Consider the following 6,801-nt stretch of genomic DNA (forward strand, 5'->3'; position numbering starts at 1 on the left):
ATATACAAAACTTTTCTGATAATAATATATATAAATATTAATCACGTATCTCAAGTGTAATATTTAATAAAATACTGTATGCAATTAAATCAAAATTAATGAAAAATTTATTGCATAGTACTTACATATTTAAATGTGATTTTTGGTTTGATGAGTTTGATACCTGAAAATATATAGAAATAATGGGATGTAATTGTCCTAATAATAAAATTATTTAAACCTTTTTTTTCCATAAGATCATTCAAAAAATAGTGAAAGTATAACTGCAACTAAAACTGTAACCAATTCTGTTCTTATTATTAATTTTTATACTTTCTGTTTTAATATTATTTAAAAATTATCAATCAATCAAACTTTATTTGTAATAAGGAGAACCTTGTTACAGGGGGATAGTATTATAATTGTCTTTAAGTTTACAAATAGAATATAGTAAGTAAGTAATGTGTATTGTAATAGGATTAAACCTGTTACATGGGGTGTTTCAATTATTAGCCAATCACAATCATACAACAACATATTAGTTCCGTATAATACATCTTAACTATTTAGTTTAACATTGACACATATATACATTAATAAAAGCTGAATCTTTTAAATAACATCTTATATAACTTAATTACAAAAATTTTAACAAATTGATTAGATTATAGTTACAATTCTGCTGTATGAGAAGAAATTTGTACTTGATATTTACATTGGTAATCATGTGCAACACACGGAAGTATTATCCATTTCGGGACCCTAATACTTTTTTGCGAGAACAAAACTTATATATTGGTAAAGATCCCTAAATCCATGACAATATCATATCAACTTTGTTTAAATTTAACTGTCATATTCTTTTTACACTTTTTAAAATGATATGATTCTAGTACCGCCTTTAAGATATCCTAGTTCCTATAAGATTTTTAATCTCCTCATGTGATAATATGCCATTAATATTGTTCCGAACTCTGGATGGAATGTTATAATGCTGTAGATTTTACTAATCACTTAATGGAAATTTCATTCTATGTTCTAATTAGTACTTTGTTATAAAAAAACAAAAAGTTAAATTTTTAAAAAAATTAAAAAAATACTATTTAGAAATAATTATTACAGAAAAATAATTTATTTAAATTTTATTACTTTATATAAAAAGACAATCAAAATATATAATGAATTTTTAAGTATTGTTATTATTAAGTTATGTTTATAAAGGTGGAAAAATTTTTAAAGTTCCTGCAGATGAAAAAGAAGCTTTAGTATCAAATCTCATGAATATGTTTGAAAAAAGACGTTTCAGGAACTTCTTGATTTTTATACAAGAATTTAGCATGGAAGATCCAAAAACATGGAAGGATATTGACCCCAATAAAACTAATACTGCTCAAATGTATGAGAAGTTTGGATTGGATAAGGATACAGCTGACTTTACTGGTCATGCCTTAGCTTTGTATCGAGATGATGAGTATTTAAATAAACCTTGTGTTGAGACAATTTTAAAAATTAAGCTGTACAGTGACTCTCTGGCATGATATGGAAAAAGCCCATATTTGTATCCACTTTATGGTTTGGGAGAACTGCCACAAGGATTTGCACGATTGAGTGCTATTTATGGTGGTATGTACAGTACATGTTGGATAAACCTATTGATGAAATTGTCCTGGAGGATGGTAAAGTAGTTGGTGTACGTTCTGAAAAAGAGATTGCAAAATGCAAACAAGTATATTGTGACTAGGGATTGCAATCCAGCAGTGTTTTGAATCCAGCTGGATTTTTGCTGGATTGAAATCATTCCAGCTGGATCCAGCGCGGATCCAGCATGGATGTATTTTTGGTGCAATAAAGTGTTATCTATCTACTCTATCCTGCAATTTATGTTTTTTTAATGAAATAAAACATTTAAAAAAATACTTTAAAAGCTTTTATTATTTAGACTGGTCGCTATAAATCAGTAAAACTTCTTACACATTTAGGTAGTAAAATTAACTTTGGTTCGGTTTAATATTTGAGATAGAGATAATTAACTTTAAATGTTTAGTTAGATTATAATTATAATGTAATCTTTAAGTTAAATAATAGCAAAGGTAATTCTACTGATTAATTTATATTAATATATTATAATAATGTAAGGACGGATAATCAGTGGCTAAGTGGCTATCAGTCTTACCAGTTTTCATATATATAGGCTCTACATATTAGTCTGTAGTTATTTATAGGTATGTAAAACTATGTACTGGAAGTAGAATAAGTTAAATAAACTACACCTTTATCAATCCAGCAAAATTTAATAAAAAAATAACGTTTTCAATCATTTTTAACGATCTTCCTCGGTTACAAAAAAAAATAGAACATAAAATGTGTTCGGAATAAATATGAAAATTAACGGAAAACGCCAAAACGGACAAAATATAGATAAATAAACAAAATAAATAGCGGAAAAAATATATACAGGGTGTTTTTTTTAACTGACGGTACTCAGAAACATCTGTAAAGCAATCTAGCAGCCGGACTGTCGCCAAATTTGAGAGAGTGACTAAGGACGACATGGAAAAGAGATTCCGCGAAGAAAAAAGTAGTACCTAAATTCGCCGGTAGAGGAGGATTTGGCGCTGTTGTAGCGAAAAAGCTACTAGCACTTCACTGAAGAAAGGGTCATCAGTCGCTTTTTTCCACTTGCATGGCCGCCTCGCTCCCTGGATCTAACCCCATGTTACTTTTTCCTGTGGGGTTACTTAAAGTCCAAGGTCTAACTTGGTAGTGTCCCAAACTTGATGACTTTGAAGGATAACATTTCTCGAACTGTGATGAACATTCCTGCGGTCGGCCATGTTACGTTCGGCCTTAGAGAACACGGTGTTCAGGATGCAATGAGTTGTCCAGCTATGGTTAGTACTACGGTGGAAACCAATAATCCGAAAAATGAGATTAAGCGTGGACTTGATGTAATGGGACCAATCAGACAAAAATTTATATGGGTGAGTGATGTTTATAGACCAAAAGTTGATGGCAGAGAAAGTCAGATATTTATCTCTGAATCTTACAATGCCACTACTCATTTTGAGACTACCTGTCTTGATGTATTGGATATCTTCCATAGAGGTACTGGAGAAGATTTTGATTTCTCTAAAGTCAAGCATAACTTGGGAGACGAACAAGATTAAAAATTTCAAATAGCTCTTTCACGTCCCATTTTGTCATTAGAGATATCCTTTCTATACAGTTCTCTTTAAACTGGTGTGATGATGAAGTTTCAGGAGAGTTTCCAGAAATCAGCTTTATATGTTTCATTTTTTATTTTTAATTGTCTTTTGAAAAACTGGTGTATGTATACATATCTCGAATGAAAATGGAGCAAATTGTCCAATAGGGAATATTGTCCTAGGCTGTAAAATCTTGTCTTTTCACACTGCATTTGTTTCAACAGTTAAATTGTAAAAATAGTAATGTGACCCTATAAATGTTACAATAACCCATCTGATTTTTGCAATGGTTAATGTAATCTTAAAAGGTCGACATACGCTACATCATATTAAGCCTGTGTAAAACAGTTAAATGTAGTGATATAAAGCTCCGCACTGCATCACAGCAACTAGCAACCATTTAGATGCCGTGAAAACATGGGAAATGTATTGTATTGATTTTCAAAGTCTGTTGGCTGAAATTAACATTCCTAACAGAATGTGTTTCTAGTAAGAATGCTTATTATTTTATTGCAACTTTGAGAAATGGACATTTGAATGTGGCTTTTACCTTAAAATTGTCACAACGGAACAACATAATTTTAGATTAAACTGGAAGAAAAGGCTAACGCTTACCTCAGTGCCAAATTTATTTCTAATCTTTAATTGTATATATCCAAAAGTTAGCCCGATTATTTATGGCAGTTGGTGATGTATTGGCTTAATGTTATCGGGTTTAGTGTGATGTTTATTTCTAATAATTTTATCATAACTATATATATAACTATACTATCACTAACTATAACTGAAGGATACTTTGGATGAAATTTTGCACAATATACAAAGTGTGGATGAGGCAAAACTGATATTAATTAGAATGCAAAATCATTTATAGACGAAATCCTATAATAAATTATTAATAAAACTTTATATTCATTTTAAACAATAAAAATTATGGTTTAAAGAATGCAAACATTTATTACTTTAAATTTACAATTTTCATATTTATAAATAAGACTACAGAAAGAATTAAGTAAACTAAAATTGAATGTATTACCTCACAGTACTATCACCATAAGCAGATGCCAGTAAAGAATCATCATTTGACCAATCTAAATCATATATAATACCAGAGTGAGCTTTTACTTGATTGCGTAAAGTTCCTGATGGAATCTATTTAAACAAATTTAATATCATTTAATATTTTAATCATTAGGTTTAAATAATTATTTATTAATATTTGAATAACTTTCTTTTATAATTATAACTAATATCATCAAATGTTAGATAGATAGATATGTGGCAAAATTGAAATTTTGTTGTATGAAAAATCTTCAAATTCAAAAGTACTATTATTTATTTCAAAATAAAAACTCTAATTTGTATCTTTAAATAGATTCTAATTGAAATTTCTTAAAATCTTTTACTTATATTGTACAATTCTATTCTATAATAATTTTTAAAGTAAATATAACAAACCATAAAAGTAATAAATATTGCTTCAAAAAATGAATGTTTATTTATAAATGACTAAAGACATTCAGATTAAGCAATATACATGATTAAATCTATGGAATCTATTTAAACAAATTATAGTCAATATAGTTCAAATAACTGAATCAACTAACCCTGTCACAAGATTGTCTCTTAACAATAAACAAGTTCACGACCAAATCTTTAACACCTTTACATCAAAGAAACAGCAGAAATTACTGAAAAATTGGAAAAACATACAGATTGCATCAGACCTCACTAAAGACTCACGAAAAAGAAGAAAACACCTACTACCTATGTATTATGAATTAAGAAAACAAAATCAGCTAGTTAAATTACGCAACAACATTTTAATAGTAGATCGAAACAGAATAACTTATAATATTAATACAGATCAACCGGTTAATGTGGATACTTTCTTACCTATCTCTCTTTTATCAGATTTATCAAGGTGATATATACTTCAAAATAGTCCTAACCAAGTAAAAGCTATTACAAACGAACATCCAACTATTGTTATAAACTGGAATAGTCAAGGTTTAAAGAATAAATTATCAACTCTAAAACTTTTCCATTCGAATTACGACTCGGATGTAATAGGAACAACTGAAACTTGGATTACAAGTGATTTGTTCTATAACTCAACTATCTTCAATAATTACACAACAATAATGGTTCCAGCACACAAACCTACTGGCCCGGGTCGCCCAAGTGGTGAACTATGTATCTTATTAAAGAAACGGTTTTGCAAGATACAACAAATTGAAAAATCTAAAAATTACATCCTTCTTTTATTGTCAATGAATAATCCAATATTTGATAACAAGGAATATCAACAGATAATAGTAATGATTGCCTATATTCCGCCTAATAGTCTGATAAAACTCAATGAGATGTTTAAAACAATTGAACTTTGGCAACATTTATCTCCGTATATTCTTCTATTGGGTGATTTTAGTGCGCGCATCGCTGAAATGCCAGATTTATATTATAATGGACCTAATCATCAAGTAGAAAACATCAGACGTTCTAAAGATAATATTACTAATAAACTAGGTGAAAATTTAATAAAGTTAACAAAAGAACATAACTTGTATATTTTAAATGGACGACTTAAAATTGATTACCCAGCAGAATACACATGTATTGAGTATAGGGAGTATAGGGGCAAATCCACTATAGACTTTACAATATGTTCCGAGTATTTATTAGATTGTTATTTAGAATTTGCTGTAACTATGCATGATACATCGAATCATTTTCCAACGATATCTAAATTTCTGATGTCTTCAAAAAATTTAACCTCTATTGAGAACAATAAACATATTGGAATCTGCTACAAAATAATGAAATATAGTAAAGAAATTGGAAACAGATTCAATAATATCCCAGAAATAACTAATATAAATTCTATTGCAATATATGACCAAATAACTCAGATAATGAATGAATATATTCTACTTAAAAATAACAAAAACTTAATTCAAAACAAATTTAAAAAGCCATGGTTTGACAAGGACTGTTACAAGATGAAAAAGATGAAGCAGATAAAATTAAAAATATTCCGTGAAAACTCAAATAATCTAAACTTCATAAACTACAGAAAATACAAACAAACTTACAATAATTTAATCAAAACAAAAAAGAAAAAATATCTACTAAAACTGGAAACAACACTATTAAAAAATAGTAAAGATAGCAGAACTTTTTCGATTCAAAATAGATATATGTGATAATAAGATAATAAACTTTGAAAAATTGAAAAAATTTTTATCAGCGTTTTCCTGTTATTCAAGATATCTCCAATTTACTGCTTAATTATATTCCAAATAATGATTATCTTAACGATAAATTTACAATCAAGGAACTAAATGATATTATAAATAAAACTCGCAAAGACACATCACCAGGAAGTGACCTTATCCCGACCAAATTCTTAAAAACACTACCAACTCAAGTAAGACTAAAATTGTTACACCTCTTCAACTCAATGTACAAATCAACCAATTATCCAGACTCTTGGAAATCAGTAATACTCACAATGATCTACGAAAAGGGTGATAAACTTTCTCCAGATAACTATAGGCCGATAGCATTAATGTCAACGTTAAGAAAGGGCTTTACATCACTTTTAGCTATAAAA

General features: G+C 28.7%; 1 pseudogene; it reads left to right on the top strand.

Moving 5' to 3' along the window:
* The first annotated feature begins 182 nt into the window (after positions 1-182).
* LOC136974559 (rab GDP dissociation inhibitor alpha pseudogene) lies at positions 183-1,720 on the top strand (annotated as a pseudogene).
* Positions 1,721-6,801: the final 5,081 nt, after the last annotated feature.

The sequence above is a fragment of the Centruroides vittatus genome, unplaced genomic scaffold (assembly GCF_030686945.1).
Source record: "Centruroides vittatus isolate TY-2023 unplaced genomic scaffold, ASM3068694v2 contig_350, whole genome shotgun sequence".
Taxonomy (NCBI): Eukaryota; Metazoa; Arthropoda; class Arachnida; order Scorpiones; family Buthidae; genus Centruroides; species Centruroides vittatus.